Genomic DNA, 19,942 nt, shown 5'->3' on the forward strand with positions numbered 1-19,942 from the left:
TAATTTGCATTTCCCTGATGATGAGTAATGCTGAGCATCTTTTGTGTATCTGCTACCTGTATGGCTTTTTTGGAATAATGTCTATTCATGTCTTCAGCCCTTTTTTAATTTGATTACTCATTTTTAGGGTGTTGAGTTTGATAAGTTCTTTATATATTTTGGATACTAACTCTTTATTGAATATGTCATTTTCAAATACCTTTTCCTGTTCAGTAGGTTGCCTTTTAGTTTTGTTGTTTCCTTCTCTGCAGAAACATTTTATTTTGATGTAATCTCAATAGTTTATTTTTGGTTTTGTTTCCCTTTCCTCAGGAACTTATCTAGAAAAAAACTTAGAGAAATGTCAGAGAAATTACTGCCTGTTCTCTAGTCTAGGATTTTTTTATGGTTTCAGGTCTCATATTTAGATCTTTAATCCATTTTCAATTTATTTTTGTGTACAGTGTAAGTCAAGCGGTCCAGATTCATTCTTTTGCATGTAGTTGTCCAGTTTTCCTAACACCATTTGTTGAAAAGACTGTCTTTCTCCCATTGGATATTCTTTCCTGCTTTGTCAAAGATTAATTGGCCATATAATTGTGGGTTTATTTGTGTATTTTCTTTACTGTTATATTGAGTCATGTGTCTATTTTTGTTCTAGTACCATGCTATTTTGATTACTACAGCTTTGTATTATAATTTGAAGTCCATAATTGTGATGCTTCCAGTTTTGGTTTTCTCTTTCAACATTCTTTTGGCTCTTCAGGGTTTTCTCTGGTTCCATACAAATTTTAGGGTTGTTTATTCTAGCTCTGTGCAAAATGCCATTAGTATTTTGATTGGATTGCAATAAATATGTAGATTGCTTTGGGTAGACAGTTTAACAATATTTGTTATTCCAATCCATGAGCATGGAATATCTTGCCATTGTGTCATCTTCAATTTCTTTTATCAGTTTTATAGTTTTTAGAGTACATGTCTTTTACCTCTTTGGTTAGGCTTATTCCTACCTATCTTATTATTTTTGGTGCAATTGTAAATGAGATTGTTTTCTTAATTTCTCTTTCTACTGCTTCATTATTACTGTATAGAAATACAACAGGTTTCTGTAGGTTGATTTTATATCCTGTGACATTGCTGAATTTGTTTATCAGTTCTAGCAGTTTTTGGTGGAGTCTTTCAGATTTTCTATATAGAGTATTATGTCATCTGCAAATAGTGAAACTTTACTTCTTCCTTACTGATTTGGATGTCTTTTATTTCTTTTCTTTTCTTTTTTCTTTCTTTTTTGTTTTTTTTTTTTTAGGGAGAGAGAGAGAGCATGTGTGTGAGTGGGGCAGAGGAGGGGCAGAGGGAGAGGGAGAGAGTATCTTAAGCAGGCTCCACATCCAGCACAGAGCCCAACATGGAGTTCAATCTTACAACCCCAAGACCATGACCTGAACCAAAATCAAGAGTCAGTGCTCAAGTGACTGAGTCACCTAGTCGCCCCTACCTTTTATTTCCTCTTGTTGTCTGATTGCTGTGGCTAGGACTTCCAGTACTATGTTGAATAACAACATTTTTTAGAAAAAATTTTCTAAGGTTCATAGCGGTACTATTCATGATGCATGTAATGCAACAGTATGTCTAAAGGAATAACAGGTGATGAGTGAACTTCAGAAATCATGAAAGGAGCTAGAGGACATTTATTATCTTAAAATATGTTTTGTTTGAACAAAGTGCAATTTCATATGCCATGCAAAGTTATACTGGTTGGAGAAGGGAGAGGTCATATATGAATAAAACATAACTATGACTCTGGATCCTCCTCTCTCCATATCTCTATGTGCTCATTGAATGTTGAAAAGACGTGAATGATGTTCAGGATGAGCTCATCCAACCCTTGAGGCCCTTTATTATATCTGTGCTAAAGATCTTACTTCCGAGAAAATACACATTGAATGTAAATTAAATTGTATGTAAAAATGAAAAAGGGGTATTCTAATGACACAAGTTTCTTCCAAATCTTTATTGCTAAATCCTTAGTTCAGTTCTGCATTAGGTCTTAGATTATTAACACCTCCCAATTGATCCTACATTCAATCTTATACCTCTTCAATCAATCTTATACATTTGTTGTAAACGTGAGCTTTTAAAAACAATTCTGAACATGTTACTGATCTGCTCAAAAATCTTTAATGGTTGCCCACCATCTATAGCAGAGCTCAGCAAAATATTTTACTCTAAAGGGCCAGATAGTAAATATTTTAGGCTTTGCAGGCTACATAACAGTCTTTGTAGAGTAGGCTTCTCAGTTGTTATTTTTCTTACATCACTTAACAACTTAAAAACCAACCTTAACTCATGGGCCGTATAAGCCAAGAGCTGGATTTGGCCCTTCAGGCCATAGTTTGTCGACCTGTAGAGTAAATAAAGTGCTGGCTCCTTAATATATCATAGCAGTCTCATAATCTGGCCTACTGCTTTCTTCTCAAGTTTTATATATTGCCAAAACACTTCCCACACTTTCTGCTGTGGGAATTAAATTGTTGGCAGTATCTGAAAGTACACCAAGCTGGGTTTTGTACCTCTGTACTTGTTCATATTGTGTCCACTAAAACTGTCCTTCTTTATCCAACTGGCAAGCTACTCCTCTCTCAAGATTTTACTAAAGGTGTCATCTCTTCTATTAAATATTTCCTGACTGCCCATTTAGAATTGGTGTCTGTAACTGTACAAATGTGGATCACAGTATCTATAGCACTTCACGGTGCTTATTTACTCCCCATCTCTAATGTGAGTCTCTCAAAGGCAGAAAACTACTTACTTTGATTTGTATCTCTAACATACAATAGCCATTTAGTAAATGTTTGTGAAATGAATGGCCCCAGGTATTGTGTTAGCAAGTCATCCAACACCAGCAACAACATAAAGAGAAATGAAGAGAGATTGGTAGCCCTCTAAATTGCGTATGACCCCCACAAAGAAGCAAGTTATTACTTTTGTTGTCTGTAGAGAAGCTCCCCAATTCCCACTCTTACATCTTGTGGAGATTTCCCCATACACTCATGAGGGCATGAGGGTGATTACACAAATCCTCATGGCAGACTTTTTCTTGAAGCAGTAATGCCATCTAACAGTGCCTGTGTTTTTAGAATCCAAATGTGGACTCAAAACCTATCTTCCAATAAACGTCCTTTTAAAAATGTTCCTAGGGATTTTAGTATTATTAGTGATAGAATGGTGACCTAAATAGGTGTTGGTGAGCTGCCTTTGGAATGTAGCTACTCTGTCTCAGTGGGGAAAACGTGCTCTGAGTTCCAAGCTGATGACATATGAGTTAACTTTTGGACATAACTCATTCCTAAGTTTGGGGCTGTCTCTACTTAAAATATATCAAGCATAGGTCAGAGGAACTGGAATAAGAGTCAACCAGATTAAAAGCAAAGCCATAAAAGTGAAAGCCAAAGAGAAATATGATATGTTTCTAAAACTAGAGAATGGGATGATGAGGCTCCTTGTTGTACGCTCTGGAGAGGACAATGCAGAAAGGAAATTGACTTTGAGAAAGAAATAATAATGAGAGTATTTGGGAACTTTCAGAAAATTGCAATAATATCTTAGCAATTTATAAAAAAATACTATTCAATAAATAGCAATTTATTGAATGCTTGCTATGTTCCAGAAACCACTCTAAGATTTTATATCGATTATCAATTACACACTCATACACACACACATACATACAGAATGATTTCTTCACCACTACCAGGGGCAAATGGAGTGTGAAGCTTACTCTCTGATTATTATAGTTTTCTGCTGAAAGATTTTACACACACACACACACACACACACACACTGATTAACCTTCAGAAAGTAAACAAAGGGGCCAAGAATAGAAAATAGTGTGACCAGTGGGTAGCTCAGTTGGTTAGACGTCTGCCTTTGGCTCAGGTCATCATCCCAGGGTCTTGGAATCGAGCCCCACATCAGGCCCCCTGCTCAGAGGGGAATCTGCTTGTCCCTCTCCCTCTCCCTCTGGAATCTCTCTCTCAAATAAATAAATAAATAAATAAAGTCTCAAAAAAAAAAGAAACTATCTTCTCCCATTCTGAAGGTTGTCTTTTAGTTTTGTGGACTGTTTCTTTTGCTGTGCAAAAGCTTCTTATCTTGATGAAGTCCCAATAGTTCATTTTTGCTTTTGTTTCTCTTGCCTTCGTGGATGTATCTTGCAAGAAGTTACTGTGGCCAAGTTCAAAAAGGGTGTTGCCTGTGTTCTTCTCTAGGATTTTGATGGAATCTTGTCTCACATTTAGACCTTTCATCCATTTTGAGTTTATCTTTGTGTATGGTGTAAGAGAATGGTCTAGTTTCATTCTTCTGCATGTGGATGTCCAATTTTCCCAGCACCATTTATTGAAGAGACTTTTTTCCAGCAGATAGTCTTTCCTCCTTTGTCGAATATTAGTTGACCATAAAGTTGAGGGTCCACTTCTGGATTCTCTATTCTGTTCCATTGATCTATGTGTCTGTTTTTGTGCCAGTACCACACTGTCTTGATGAAGGGTTAGCAAAGGACTAGTATCCAAGATCTATAAAGAACTTCTTAAACTCAGCAGCAAAGAAACAAACAATCCAATCATGAAATGGGCAAAAGACATGAACAGAAAACTCACAGAGGAAGACATAGACATGGCCAACAAGCACATGAGAAAATGCTCTGCATCACTTGCCATCAGGGAAATACAAATCAAAACAACAATGAGATACCCACCTCACACCAGTGAGAATGGGGAAAATTAACAAGGCAGGAAACAACAAATGTTGGAGAGGTTGTGGAGAAAGGGGAACCCTCTTGCACTGTTGGTGGGAATGTGAACTGGTGCAGCCACTCTGGGAAACTGTGCGGAGGTTCCTCAAAGACTTGAAAATAGATCGGCCCTACGACCCAGCAATTGCACTGTTGGGGATTTACCCCAAAGATACAGATGCAGTGAAATGCCGGGACACCTGCACCCCGATGTTTATAGCAGCAATGTCCACAATCGCCAAACTGTGGGAGGACCCTCGGTGTCCATCGAGAGATGAATGGATAAAGAAGACGTGGTCTATGTATCCAATGGAATATTACTCAGCCATTAGAAACGACAAATATCCACCATTTGCTTTGACGTGGATGGAACTGGAGGGTATTATGCTGAGTGAAATAAGTCAATGGGAGAAGGACAAACATTATATGGTCTCATTCATTTGGGGAATATAAAAAATAATCAAAGGGAATAAAGAGGAAAGGAGAAAAAAATGAGTGGGAAATATCAGAAAGGGAGACAGAACAGGAGAGACTCCTAACTCTGGGAAATGAACAAGAGGTAGTGGAAATGGAGGTAGGCGGGGGGTGGGGGTGACTGGGTGAGGAGCGCTGAGAGGGGCACTTGATGGGATGAGATCTGGATGTTATGCTATATGTTGGCAAACTGAACTCCAATTAAAAAAAATGTAAAAAAAAAAAAAGAAAGGAAATAGTGTGACCAGATATCCATCAATCTAAAAGAAGAGTGTGGGAGGAAAGAAAATTTTAGAAGCAAGATATATAGCCTTCTCAATGTGCTTTGACAGAAAAATTCCAGAGTCAGTCAAAGTTAAGATGAGAAAAAGAATCAACAAATTACCATAATACAAAGTGTACATGTTGGCTGCCAACAATAGAAAGTGCATATGGCATCTTATTAAATGAGGAAGAAGGAGAAAAATAATCACAATCTTGGCCATGAAGACTCTTGGGTAGAGCAGAAATGCTAAAGCTCATGAATGTGTATGAGAAGTGGGAGTAGAAATGGCCAGAGGGTCGCTAAGGCACATCATGGAAGAGAAGGCATAGAAATTGGAGAAGGCAAAAGAATAACAATTTTAGTTTAAACATTTTTGTAAGAAATTGATATGATGGAAATTTAATATTTGTAGAAGCAATGTTGGTTGAGAAAAGATTTATTAATATGTATAATATGCAAATGATTTTAAAATAAGAAATTGTAAGTATAAACTAGAATATTTATTTAAAATGCTTTTTAAAAGATAAAGTGCTTTATACATACAAAGATACTTCTTGCCATGAGATGCTATCATATAAATGTGAAAATTAAGAGGTTATTTGTCCCTTAGGTTCAAATTGGGGCAGACACCTATAAAATGTGATATGAGGAGCAAATACTATATATATAACTAGTGTGCTATATTTGAATTTTATCCACCTTGTGTGGAAAGAAAGATGTTTGATCACAAAAAACCTTGCTCTCTATATCTCAGAAAAGAACCTGTCCCTGATGGACTACTATAGCTGTAGCATTCGCCTTTGCCTATCTCCTACTATTATTCTTTCTCTAAACTATTTTGGACACATTCATGACTTTAGGTCGTAATATGACTTGACAAAATGTTAACATTTAAGGTTAATTTGTTACTGAGTGTCTAGTAGTGACCTTGTAGAATTTTCACTAAGATTTTTGATGCTGTTTGTTTTAAAAAACATAAATTGGAATTTTATGAACCAAGTTTTCATTGTTTTTCTTGCACATTGAAGAGGTTTAAAGAGAGCCATTAGGATTTTTCGTTTTCTTTGGCTAACTTCCTAAGTGTAGATTTTACGTCCTTGTTTCTCAGAGTGTAAATGAGGGGAATTAATGTGGGAATAACTGCTCCATAAAATATCTAGAATAATTTGTATTCTTCCTGAGATTCCTTTGACTGTAGTTTCAGGTACATGTAGATGGCTTTGCCATTAAATATGGTGACTACAGTTAGATGGGTGACACAGGTGGAGAAAGGTTTGAGCCTGGCCGGAACAGAATGGATCCTCAGCATGATAACTACAATGTAGAAGTAGGAAATAAGGACAAAAGGGAAGGTCAGGGACAGTGTGAATATACGGATAACCAGACCTAGACTCAGACTGACAGGAGTGTCTGAGCAGATGAACTTCAGCAGGGCCTGAATCTCACAGGTAAAATGGTTGATGATATTCTGTCCATAATAATAAGCAGGAATTGCAATGATTGGCAAGACTGCTACTAAAAAGGCACTGGCCCAGGTTCCCAATGCCAACTGTATGCAAACCTGATTATTCATAAAGGTGGTGTGATGCAGGGGATTGGAGTTAGCAACAAACCTGTCATAAACCATGACAGCAAGGAAGAGGCATTCTGTCATCCCTGGAAAGAGGGATGTGGTCATCTGGGCCTAACAGCTGGTGTAGAAAATGATGGGGAAGTCCCTGAAACATTGGGCCAAGACATATGTTTCCCAGCTGATAGAGTAACAGATACCAAGGAAGGATAAATTACTGAGGAAAAAAATACATGAGGATATGAAGTTGAGAATCCCATCTCACTACAATAAAGCTGGTCCCAAACATGGTGACCAGGTAGAAATACAGTAGTCCCAAGAAGGCAGCCTAGATTTGAGGCTGTTGGAAAAATTCCGTGAGGATGAATTCAGCCATCTCAGAGACATTGTCTTTAGACTGCCCATTTAGTCATCTCAAGTACTAGGAAAGATGACAAAACATAATGTCATCTATGTTACTAATTAAGAAAAATAGCATCTTAGTAGCTTGTTAGAGTTCATGTTCTAGACTTCTGATTAATTATTGTGTGTCATTTGTTTTACTGGGTTAGACTCAGCTGCTCAAGTATCGAATGATGAAAATACAGGTTTTCTTTGCTTTTCTATCTTGCAGAAATTTATAAGGTTAAGTTGTTCAGACTATGTTAGATCCCCATTAGAGGTACTTATACCTAATCAAGTAAGATAGTCATTAACATTGAGTTAAAATTATTTCTCTCATAAAGGGACATTGCTAGATGATTGACTTTATTCTTGACCAAAAAAGGGGCACATATGCTATATCTTCTTACCAAACATATGAGTTTATAGACAGCTTTATTGAAGTTGTTTCACTGATTAACAAACAATAATTTTTAACTTTAAGCTCAATGATACAATTGTGAATGCTTGAAATACTTATTTGCTTTTCAGCTCTTATTTTTTGCTTCCTCTATGTCATATTAAAACCACATATGGATGGCAAATTGGGAAGTGTATATGTAGCTATAGCAATCAGTCAATTCAATGGAAAAACAACACCAGCCAAAATGACATGAAATAAATGAAGCGACTCATGGATTTACTAAAATCTCACTCTTTGTTCAATTGTTCTGACATCTGTCTTCAATGACAGAAGCTTACTATGTGCAGATCCTACTGTCTCCAAACAAAAGCTTAAAGGGTGATGGGAAAATTTTATTAGATAAAGGATTTTATGAAGACAATGTTTTTTTTTTTTTGTTTTTTTTTTTAAATTTTTTTTTTAAATTTTTATTTATTTATGATAGTCACAGAGAGAGAGAGAGAGAGAGGCAGAGACATAGGCAGAGGGAGAAGCAGGCTCCATGCACCGGGAGCCTGACGTGGGATTCGATCCCAGGTCTCCAGGATCGCGCCCTGGGCCAAAGGCAGGCGCCAAACCGCTGCGCCACCCAGGGATCCCTATGAAGACAATGTTTACCAGAAATTTTGAAGAGAGACAAGTCAAATTTTGGAATACATGTTTCCAGGTGTGTAGAAAGAAAGAAAAAAAGGAAGAAAGAAGGAAAGACAGAGTCCTGTCAGTTTTGTGTAATTTTGGTAGGGAGTAAAACAAATGACCCATTGAAATCTATTTTGGCTTTAAGAGTTTCTTATTTAGACACAGAATCAAATCTCTCCATACTGTATTGTTGTATTAGTGCTGCATATAATTGGGTAATTCTTCATACCCAAAAAAGCAGAATGTTAAAATACAGAAAGAAAGTGAAGGAGTCAGTGGGATCTAAGCCTAAATTCTGAGTCAGCCACCAGTAACCTCACAATCCTAAGAAAGTCAGTTTCCTCATATATGAAATGGGAATATCACTTAGTCTCTTGCATGATTGTTGCAAGAATTAGAAAAGGTTATGTCTATAAAGAACCTAGTGCAGTGCCTGGCACAATTGTGACCCACACAAGCTATGTTAACTCTGTTCTCATTTTCATATCCCATATGGACCCTTCCTTTGGCTTGAATTTCATCCTTGTAAACATGTGTCAAAATGTCATTTCATCCTACCTTTCCTTGTGAAATTATTATGTTATCAGAAACAATACCATCTGAAGTTTCAGGTTTGAGTAACAACCAAAGAAAGTTTGACTGTGTAAGTCATTAAAATCTGTTCCTGATTGTAGGCGGGAGAAGACACATAAAAGGATGAAAATTACTCACTGACTTAGGGCTGGAGGACAGTAACAGAGAAGTGCACCTCATTCATAACAGAAGCATTTTGCAGTTGGCAACACCCCCACAAATGACTAATCTCCAAGAAGAAATTTGATTCCTTCAACTGCAAGGAAAAGAAGTTTAATACAAGCAGCTGTGGTAATAAATCTTCCTATCAGTTGTGGTTATAAGGCTGGAAAATCTTGAGTTAACTGTGCTGGTGAATCATGCACATTTATTTCTACTTGTTAAATTTATTTTTCTTTTATTTACACAGAGATGGCTTGTAATAAGGCTACCATGAAAGGTTGGTGTTTAAAAACAATAAAGAAATTCATTGTCTAGCATACATAATGATAATATAGTTCATGCCAGTTCATGACATGTGATTTTTCTTTGCCCGTACAAATATGAAAATGAAATTTCTTCTTGAGGTGTCCAAAGTTCTGTTACTTAGTTCCCAGCCACAGAAAAATAAATTGAGGAGATGTCCTTGCTGAATACATCTAGATATTTTAAAAATATTGGTCTTTGCCAAAAATGTATAGTGTACTTACAGACCAAAAATATTTAAGTAACATTAAAAGAAAACACAATTCAAATGTAAGAAGGACCTTTGGAAATTAGGATAATGGAGTAATGTTGAAGAATTCATGACCTCAGTCTTGAAGAATAGTTTCCATTTTTGAGATTTAGGAGATATCCCTGTTTTGTAATTTAGTTGTCTAATACAAACATAGAGAAAACAAAGAAGGAGGAGGAAGCTTCTGTTATATTTTGCTTATCAAAATAATGTTCCTTTTCCTCTTAACCTGGTTAATGAGAATTTCAGTGAATGTTCCATATAGCAATGATTCTGGTAGGTTAATATGGTGGTGTTGGGTAACCACACACAGTCTTCTTCAAAGAGAAACTTTCTTCTGTTTGAGTAGTTCTTCATGAATTTACTTTCTTTTCTGCTAGAATATTAAATGCTCAGGTAGTGCTATGAAGAATCTATATTGAGGAATTTTGGAGAACAAGATGCATATCATAGGATGATTGCATAACTTTTGTGTTTGCTGGGTTCTGCAAAGGATATGTTGTGTTGCTCAATTCAGTTCTCTTCCAAGTATGATTGTGGGTTTAACAGAGATTAGATAAAGTTTTTTATTTCTTTTTAACTGAAGGGACTTTGGACCCCATATAATGGAAGTAAGGCTGAGTGTACACTTTGGAGGCTGTAAGTCCTTGGATTTAACAGCCATATCTAAGTCGCTTTGCTTTCTCTGGCACTCTACTTTGCACAGAAGAAAGTCTTGAAAAATGCTGAAATAAAAGCTCCCAATGTCACTTTGACTGAATGGATTCTTCCATTAAGGTATTTTTATGTTGCATTTAATGATACTGTTTGGGGCCATGTGACCCTGAATAACTTTTTTCCCTAAAATTTGTAGTCTTTGATTTTTGGTACCAAAAAATGTGTTGACTGATAGAGCAGTGTTCTGTAGAATGACAACAGAAAAGGAGGACTTTCAGACAGATAGTCACTTCTTATTGGGTGTTAGTGGTTCACTTCTTCCATAGAGGGTTGACGGTAAGGGTCTGCCTATGTGAAATACTCATTCCTTAAGAATTTTCTTTGTGATTCTTAGAGACCTTTTCACCCCCAAATATTAAAAATATATTAAGCATGTGTGGAAATCCACAAAATATGAAGGAAGATAAGATGGAGAACATTTGCATGAGCATACAAATTGGGAGAAATTGGAGTGTCATCCAGGAAATATTTCACAGAGGACATGGTTGATGCTTCCCTAATGAAGATTACAGAACTGGCATAGAGGCAAGCTACAGTGGGAATGGAGGGCTTCAGCTGTCCAGGCATCTGATGGAAGTCTCATTCTGCTAAAAGCAGAGCATCTGATAAATTTGGGATTTGCCTTACTGACAATTCCATTTCTCAGAAGGTTAAAGAAGCATTGAGAGGAATTGATGCTATGGACTTAATTATGATAGAATGGGCTAGAATCTTGGGAGAAAAAAACCATATCATCTGGGAATTCATAAAAGAAAGAAATTCTGCGGCTCATATTTCTAAAAGGGAAGTTGGTTGTGAGGACATAGATCTCCTTTATCTAAATCTTTTAATTTTGAATTTCTTAAAGTCTCTGATGATAATTTCATCAGAGAGAATCACAAGAGATTTAGATGAAAATAGACCTTTTTCACTTTAAGTACACAGCACAGAGCATGCAAACAGCACAGACTCAACTCTCTTGGGTGTAGACAATACTTATCTAGCAATCTCATAAGGCCTAACTGACAGCAACTTTTTTATTAAATATTTTATTTACTTATTCATGAGAGACATAGAGAGAGAGCAGAGGCATAGACAGAGGGAGAAGTAGGCCCCTCACAAGGAGCCCTGTGTGAGACTGGATCCCAGGAGCCCTGGACCATGATCTGAACTGAAGGCAGATGCTCAACTGCTGAGCCACCCAGGTGCCCTGACAGCAACTTTCTTGCCTTATAATCAGAGTCTACTAAACCTATCCTTATTTCATACTGATCTGTGTGGCCTACTCTGAAAGTTTACTAGGTAACTGAATTTTACTTATCTTGTAGATATTTTTTCCTCAGAGCCTTTTGGTGTGTATATGAAAGGATTCAATCTAAGCTTCATGGTCATGCAGAATAATTCATTCATTTATCCATTCAGCAAATAATTATTGATTTCTTACCGTGTGTCATTTCTGTTCTACTTGCTGAGAATATAGCAAAGAACAAAAGAGACAAGACTTCCCTTTTATTTAATTTGTATTCTGTGGGGATGAGACAGAAAATAAGTAACAAATAAAGTAATTCAGATAGTAATAACTGTTAAGTTGAAAATAAAACAGGGTGGTATGAAAGAGCAGTGGAACAAGATTGTTATTATAGGTGTTTGCTTTCAAGGAAGGTGATGTTTGAGTGGAGACCAAAATGACACAAAGTAAATATGTGAAAATTTCAGGGAAGAGAGTTTGAGTGAGATGGAACAGTCGCTCTGCTTTCTCTGGCACTCTACTTTGCACAGAAGAAAGTCTTGAAAAATGCTGAAATAAAAGCTCCCAATGTCACTTTGACTGAATGGATTCTTCCATTAAGGTATTTTTATGTTGCATTTAATGATGCTGTTTGGGGCCATGTGACCCTGAATAACTTTTTTCCCTAAAATTTGTAGTCATTGATTTTTGGTACCAAAAAATGTGTTGACTGATAGAGCAGTGTTCTGTAGAATGACAACAGAAAAGAAGGACTTTCAGACAGTCACTTCTTATTGGGTGTTAGTGGTTACTACACTACACCCAAAACAGCAGCAAAACTACAGCAAAACAAGTTTAAATGTTTGCTGAATAAGAGATAAGTGTAGCTGAAGCACAGTGTAGGGTGACCAATCTTCCTGGTTTGTCCTGGACTTTCTTGATTTTACCACTGAAAGTTTCATGTCCCAGAAACTCTTCAATTCCTGTGTTAGGCTTAGAATTACCACAGAAACTCATTAATGACACCAATGTCACAGAATATTTTTCTCCAAGCTAATCATGCTGTGGTCCTTCTATCTCAATTCAGATGACACGTTCATTCCAAGACCTCTCAATTACCCAGATCTATTCCTGAAAATACCTAGGTCTACTCCTGTTTTTTTTCCAGTGTTCTCTTAAAGAGTGGTCTTGTGAACCAGACACCCTTCTGAAAGCATTGAATGACTAGTGTCCATCATGGAGAAACTACAGATAGTGGCAGCATTCTTACATATCCTAGAATAGCTGGTTATTTTTAATAGTATGCTTAGCAAGGATGTAAAGCCCCTAACCTTGATTTTCTTCCACAGAAACTCCTATAAAACCAGTTATCTCACTTCCTCTGTGACTGTATAACTGATTTTCTTTAACCTTAAGGCTCAGCTTTATGATTTGCTAAGCAATGCTTCATCTTATTCAGCTTGGCTTGGGGTTCCCCTCCATTGAGGGGATGGGATCATTGAGGGGATCATTTGGATGCTAATTCTGGTATCTGAAATTTTACTTAAGCACTTCTTACTTTCTTTGTGTCACTCAAAATTTGGTAAATTTGTCTTCTGGGTTTTTATCTAAGTCATTTGATAAAAGTGTTGAACAGAGCAGGGCCCTGGGCATGTCACTGGATACATTCTTCCAACATAGTATTAATCATTAATCAATATATTAGGGGAAATTTGTTTAAGCAGGTATTAAATCTTAAAATTTCAAGCCCACTATGTTACCCATGATTTGGGTTATGGCATGTAATCATGAGGCCAAAATATTGCCTGAAGATAAAGTTCTCTCATTTGCTTTTGCAGATTACTGGCAATAAAAGATAATAAGACTGGAAATGTGACTGGAAACAGGTGAAGGACAGTAGATACACCTAGGAAGGAGAAAAAGAACTCTCAAAGCTGATTCACATGGGCTTACAATTTGAGAAAGACCAGAAGAGGAGGGGGTTTGAAGAGAAGTGAATAATTAAATGTCTTAGCCTGTTATTAAAGTTTTTTGCAATAATGCTACAGCCATAGAAAATATAAAAATTAATGGGTGTGATTATCTTCCAATAAAACTTCAGTTAAAAAAAAACACACAGTGCTCCAGTTTTTTTGGCCAGGCTGTGGTTTGCCAATTTCAGCTATAATTGATTCAGAATCACCTTTATAGAAATACCTTCATTCATGTATATTTTAACATAGGAACACAACTTCTACCCACTACCCTTTTTTCTCCTCTCTTAAGTTATCCCATTTCTAATCTTCCACACATAGAGTGGGATCCTCTTAACCTCTCTTTTGTTCTGGCTTCCTTTCAGGATTATTTCTTTCAATCTATCCCTTTTATGATTTGGAACAGGGACTAGCTACCTGTTTCTGAAATCATTCATGTAAGAGTTATTTTAGATTTTGCATGCCATAGGTCTCTGTTGCAACTACTTAGCTCTGCCATTGTAGCACTAAAGCAGCCTTAGACATCATGTAAACAAATAGGCACAGCCGTACACTAATAAAACCATGAAAACAAGGAGTGGGCTGTTTTTGATCCACATGCTATACTTTTCCAACTGCTAATCTAGATGGTATGTTGATTATTCTTGAAATCATATCCTCTAGCCTGCACACCACCTTGCATTTGCTTTCTGCATTATAGTCATTGGGAACTACCCATCCTCTACAGGTCACAGCAAATGGTGGTTCCTTAGGCATCCACGTATCTCTTATCCTGTTTCTAACAACACTCCTTTGTGCCACTCTGTGTCCTCTGAATCCCTCATACAACTAAGGCCTAGAAACAACCTGTTGATTTCACACTTTCCAATCTCAGAGTCCTCTGAGGTGGTGGTTTTTAAGCCTGCCAGGTTTCATATCCCCTGCTCGTGGAGTGAAATTTCTGCCAATTTAATTATGAGGTGATGGCAATTAGCAGGAATTAGCACCCATCATGTAAAAGTTTAGTTTTCCTTTAGTGAACCCAACTCATAACAACAAATTGACAACCATTTGCCAAAACAGTCAAATCTCCTTTTGCACCAGAGGTTATGAGCCTCCCTGAAGACACTGCTGGCAATGGGTACTTGTAAGAAGAGGTGACTGGGAGGAAAAATGAGGGAATAGGGCAAAGGGGATCTGTACAAGATGGTGAGTGCAAATGACTCCTCTCGCTAAAAGAAGGAGTCAACTTAGCATGCATATTCATTGTTCATGTCCCCACTTGACCTTAGAATGACGGCTGCATTTAAAAAAATGCACAGAATTATGTCACCCAAATTTTAGATTACTAAAATATGGAATTCTACAGAAAAAGACACATACTGTATGATCTCACTTATATGTGGAGCCTGAAAAGGCTGAACTCGTAGAAACCGAGAGTAGGAGTGGTTACTAGTTTCTGGGAGTGGAGGAATTGGGGAGATGTGGTCAAAGGATACAAACTCCCACTTATGAGTATGTTCTGGGGACCTGATGTACAGCGTGGTGATTATAGTTAATAATAGCATGGATATATTTGAAAGTTGCTAATAGAGTAGAATCTTAAATGTTCCTACCACAGAAAAGAAATGATAATTAGGTGATGTGAGAGAGATGTCAGCTAATGTTATAGTGGTAATCATTTTGCAATATAAAAGTGTATCAAATCATCAAATTGCACACCTTAAATTTATTTATTTATTTTTAAAATAAGTTTATTTTTTATTGATGTTCAATTTGCCAACATCTAGAATAACATGCAGTGCTCATCCCATCAAGTGCCCCCCTCGGTGCCTGTCACCCAGTCACCCCCACCCCCCGCCCACCTCCCCTTCCACCACCCCTAGTTCGTTTCCCAGAGTTAGGAGTCTCTCATGTTCTGTCTCCCTTTCTGATATTTCCCACTCATTTTTTCTCCTTTCTCCTTTATTCCCTTACAGTATTTTTTATATTCCCCAAATGAATGAGACCATATAATGTTTGTCCTTCTCCAATTGACTTACTTCACTCAGCATAATACCCTCCAGTTCCATCCACGTTGAAGCAAATTGTGGGTGTTTGTCATTTCTAATGGCTGAGTAATATTCCATTGTATACATAGACCACATCTTCTTTATCCATTCATCTCTTGATGGACACCGATGCTCCTTCCACACTTTGGCTATTGTGGACATTGCTGCTATAAACATCGGGGTGCAGATGCCCCAGCGTTTCATTGCATCTGTATCTTTGGGGTAAATCCCCAACAGTGCAATTGCTGGGTCGTAGGGCCGATCTATTTTTAAGTCTATTTTAACCATAAGTAACTAAACAAAAATCACAGAGAATTCCACTGCTTAGTTGTGACCATTAATGACATTTGGGCTCCTTTCCTGTTTCTCTGCTATTTTCACAGTCATGATGTCACACTATACAAAATGTGAACTGCTTTCCCACTTAAGCATTTTCCCATGGTACTAGAAAATAATTTAGGACTCTTCTAGTTTTATGATTTCAGGTATGTTTGGTTTCTTAATGGTCAATATAAAGACCATCAAAAATCATGGTGAATAATATTTGTTTTTTCCCAATAAGCAAGACAATATGAAGCTTTTCATGGAAACTAAATGGACACAACTATAAAAATAAATTATTTGTAAACTTAAAAGAAATTATTAAAATTCTTTATTTATACTTGTTAGTCCTTGATTGTGTTGTATCCTAAATAACAGTTTAGCATGGTGAATTGAAGAACAGATTGTACCATTCCTTTCTCTTCAGGGAGAAGTATATAATACATAAGGCTAGAAGTTAGCTTTTATGAAAATTACTGGCGATGAACAAATACAATGTTTAGAAAAACTAGAAAACTCCTCTGATTTAAGAAGTTTAGAGTATAATTTTAGCACCTGGTAAAATAATGAAACAATGTTGCTATGTGGGTTAGAATGAAGATGGCTGACTTTGAGAATGATTTACAGTAGGCTTTATGTGACAATGAAATGGTATTGAGAAATCAATAAAGCAACATTGAAACTTTGGACTTTGGCCAAATATTGAACAAGCACCTCCTACATACAAGGCATTAGCCCTAGGCATGTAGCATCTAAGGGAAACCAAAGCACTATTATTGCCTGTAAGGAACTCACAGTTGAGTAATGAGATGAAGGGTAACATCTGGACACAACTGGCTATAAGGTGAGGTACAGAGTAGTAAGTGTCCTGGCAGATAGGCACTTGAGGTATCACAGGAATTTCTTTCTTCCTGTGACCTGGAACAGTGTTCCAGTGGATCATTCCAGCCCAGGAAAGAAACCTTGGTCTGACCAGTGTCAAATAGTATAAACACAGTAAACATAGAACACATTGTAAGCTTTCCTTCCATTCAGCAGAGACTTGAAGTTCCTGAAGTTCCAAATGTAACTGAAGAGCAGCAGCACTTCACTAAATGGGGAAAAGAACACTCCCAAAGTCCAATTATTACAAAGGCCAGGGAGGGAGGTAGAATCATACCTGCCAGGGGATACAGTACCAAAGGTTTCAAAGTTGCAAAGGGAAACCATTTCAAAGCCTCCAGGATTAGGTTCCAGAGAGGCAATTAGAAGGCTCTTCACATGAAAGAGTTCAAAAGTATTTATAAGAACATGCCCAAGAGAAGGAGTTTATTTCTGGACTACTAACACTGAAGTCGCTTTCCTCCTTAATTAAGTCTCTAGGTTTTTGAAAATAAAATATTTCATTACTTTCTTGGCAACTTTGGCCCTAAATGGCCTAGGAATCTAACATTTTCATCTAAGTGGTACCAAGCGCCAGGATATTAGGCAAGCAAATCTGCAACAGTCACCTGGGTGATTCTAAATATCTGGACGGTTAACAAAAAATTGATTTAGTTTGATGTCTAACATCATTACCTCAGGGTAACATACCTTGACTTCTCAGGTAGAACTCTACTTCCCTTCCCTTTTCTTATATGCTCACTTATCCTTTTATGTTTTACTTATTTGTTTGTTTATGTATCTCCCCCACTGGGCCTAATTTTAGGAGGAGAGTCACTGTGTCCTTGCTCACTGTCATTTCCACAGTATTTAGCACAGTTCCTGAAGCATTACTACACACCCAATAAATATTAGTCAAATGAAAGAATGCTAGGACAGCCAGTGGTGGGCCATCACTAAGTGGGCAAGACGTGCCATGATATGATAAGATAATGTCATGTTAAGGTAGTCGAGAGAGAGAGCTCTGCCCAGGGTCAGCTCATTCCTTGGAGATTTGCCTAAGTAGGTGGTGCCATGGTGAGAGCTGCACCTCTTTGCAAGGACTTTTTCCTTATTTCAGTTGAAAATGATCAGGAATGATGGGGCTGGGGAAGCCAACTTCATTGATATTCTGATGCCAATTTCTTTTCTTTTTTTTTATAAATAAATCTTTTTTTAATGTTTATTTATTTATGATAGTCACACACACACACACAGAGAGAGAGAGAGAGAGGCAGAGACATAGGCAGAGGGAGAAACAGGCTCCATGCACCAGGAGCCCGACGTGGGATTCGATCCCAGGTCTCCAGGATCGCGCCCTGGGCCAAAGGCAGGCACTAAACCACCGCGCCACCCAGGGATCCCTGATGCCATTTTCAAACCCAGATGAAGACCTTGGATTCCATGTAGTACAACTTCCAAATTTTTAAGTTGGAGAAACTGTGGCACAGAAGGCTACTGTCTCTGAGGCATTAGCAAGCAGAGGAGCCTTTCATACCCATGTCTCCAGATCCTGGTCAGTGGTCTTCCCTCTGCAATTGACTGCCTCTCCTAAGGCCTGAAACTCAACAGGCCAGTGTTTCAAGGGCAGCTTCATAAAAGAAGTAACCATATGGCTCTGGGAGATCTCTTCTGCCATTTCCCACCTCAATGTTCCCGTTAGGAAAATGTATGATTCCTGGGGCCATGGTGAGCTAGCTTTAGAGGAAGCATCACTTGCAATGTTCCTAGCAAAGATCCTGTTACATAACTGATTCCTAACTCTTAACTCCCTTCTCTTCCATCTGGGCACATGGGACCTTTCACGACACACAAAGATACGAGTGTCTTTAGTGGTTGGGAAGAGTCAGTATGCAGAGGGTCTCACTTCTTAGACTCATGTCATCCTTTAGGAGACAAATGTGGAGCTCAACCCTGCATCCATGTACTCTTGCTCTGAAGAGATTCTCCTCCCTGCTCACTCCTGACATTCCCCAAGGAAACGCAGCCTTCAAAACATAAACTTTTCAATTTTCTAGTAAAATGAATGAAAGAGCCTTTTGGGGAATAAAGTGATTTCTTTTTAGCTCCACTTGTTTACTTTTCCATAAGCTCCCAAGATGGCTTACATGTTAGCTGTGAATCACACCATCTGTTCAAACAGTACTTCAGTAAATGATTCAATTCATACTTTTCTTATAAAAGAATCTTTTTAAGGGCAGTGTTTATGTCTCTGTTATCCTTCATTTGGCAATGTAGTATGAGCTATTTTATTTTTTTTGTATGAGCTATTTTAACTTTGCTCTCATTGTAAACACATATTGAATCCCCCACTTCTTAACTGCAGAAAACAAAACTCCCCCACCTTTGTTCCACTTGACTCTTGGCTTAGAGGGGAGAGGGTGCTATTTATTAGAGAGTCTGTATTTTCTAAAAAGAAAAAAGTAAAGATAAGAGGTTCCAGACAATATTTTCTGATATCTTGAATTTAGTAACAATGACTAGGTTCTAGCTACATGAGACTGTTCAGGCCAAGCCCAAATGAACAGAGCATCCTTAGCTGTTGAGAAGCATCAGCTCTGCTAAGGGGCCTGGTTGTTCAGATGCATCTCATTTTTCAGGAGGCCAAGTTGCCCCTGGTTTAGAGAGGTACCTGGGAAGAATGGTCTGGATCTAGCCAGCAAGTCCAGGCCCAAAACAGGTGATACCAGGCCTGGGCAGGAAGTAGAAGGGCTGATGGGGCTTGTGGGGAAAACGGAGGTCCTGGAGTTATTAGGGTGAGAAGTATAGGAGAGTAGAGGTGAACTTCTTAATGTTGGAAAATGTTCTATGGACTGTTGAAGGCTCTGTATCCATGGGAGTATCTGGGGAAGTTCACACAGCAGCATGGGTTTGTCCTAGTGCTGGCCCATATAGATGACATCCTCTCCCACTTCCTAAGATCCATAGATACATGGAAGGGGTGCTACATTGTGCAATCATGTA

The 19,942-nt window shown here is 37.8% G+C and overlaps 2 pseudogenes; one reads left to right on the forward strand and one right to left on the reverse strand.

Moving 5' to 3' along the window:
• LOC140628637 (elongation factor 1-alpha 1 pseudogene) overlaps positions 1 to 19,942 on the forward strand; it is a 278,649-nt pseudogene that overhangs the window by 237,689 nt on the left and 21,018 nt on the right.
• Positions 6,556 to 11,030, reverse strand: LOC140628415 (olfactory receptor 13H1-like; annotated as a pseudogene).

Source organism: Canis lupus, chromosome X, assembly GCF_048164855.1.
Source record: "Canis lupus baileyi chromosome X, mCanLup2.hap1, whole genome shotgun sequence".
NCBI classification, from domain to species: domain Eukaryota; kingdom Metazoa; phylum Chordata; class Mammalia; order Carnivora; family Canidae; genus Canis; species Canis lupus.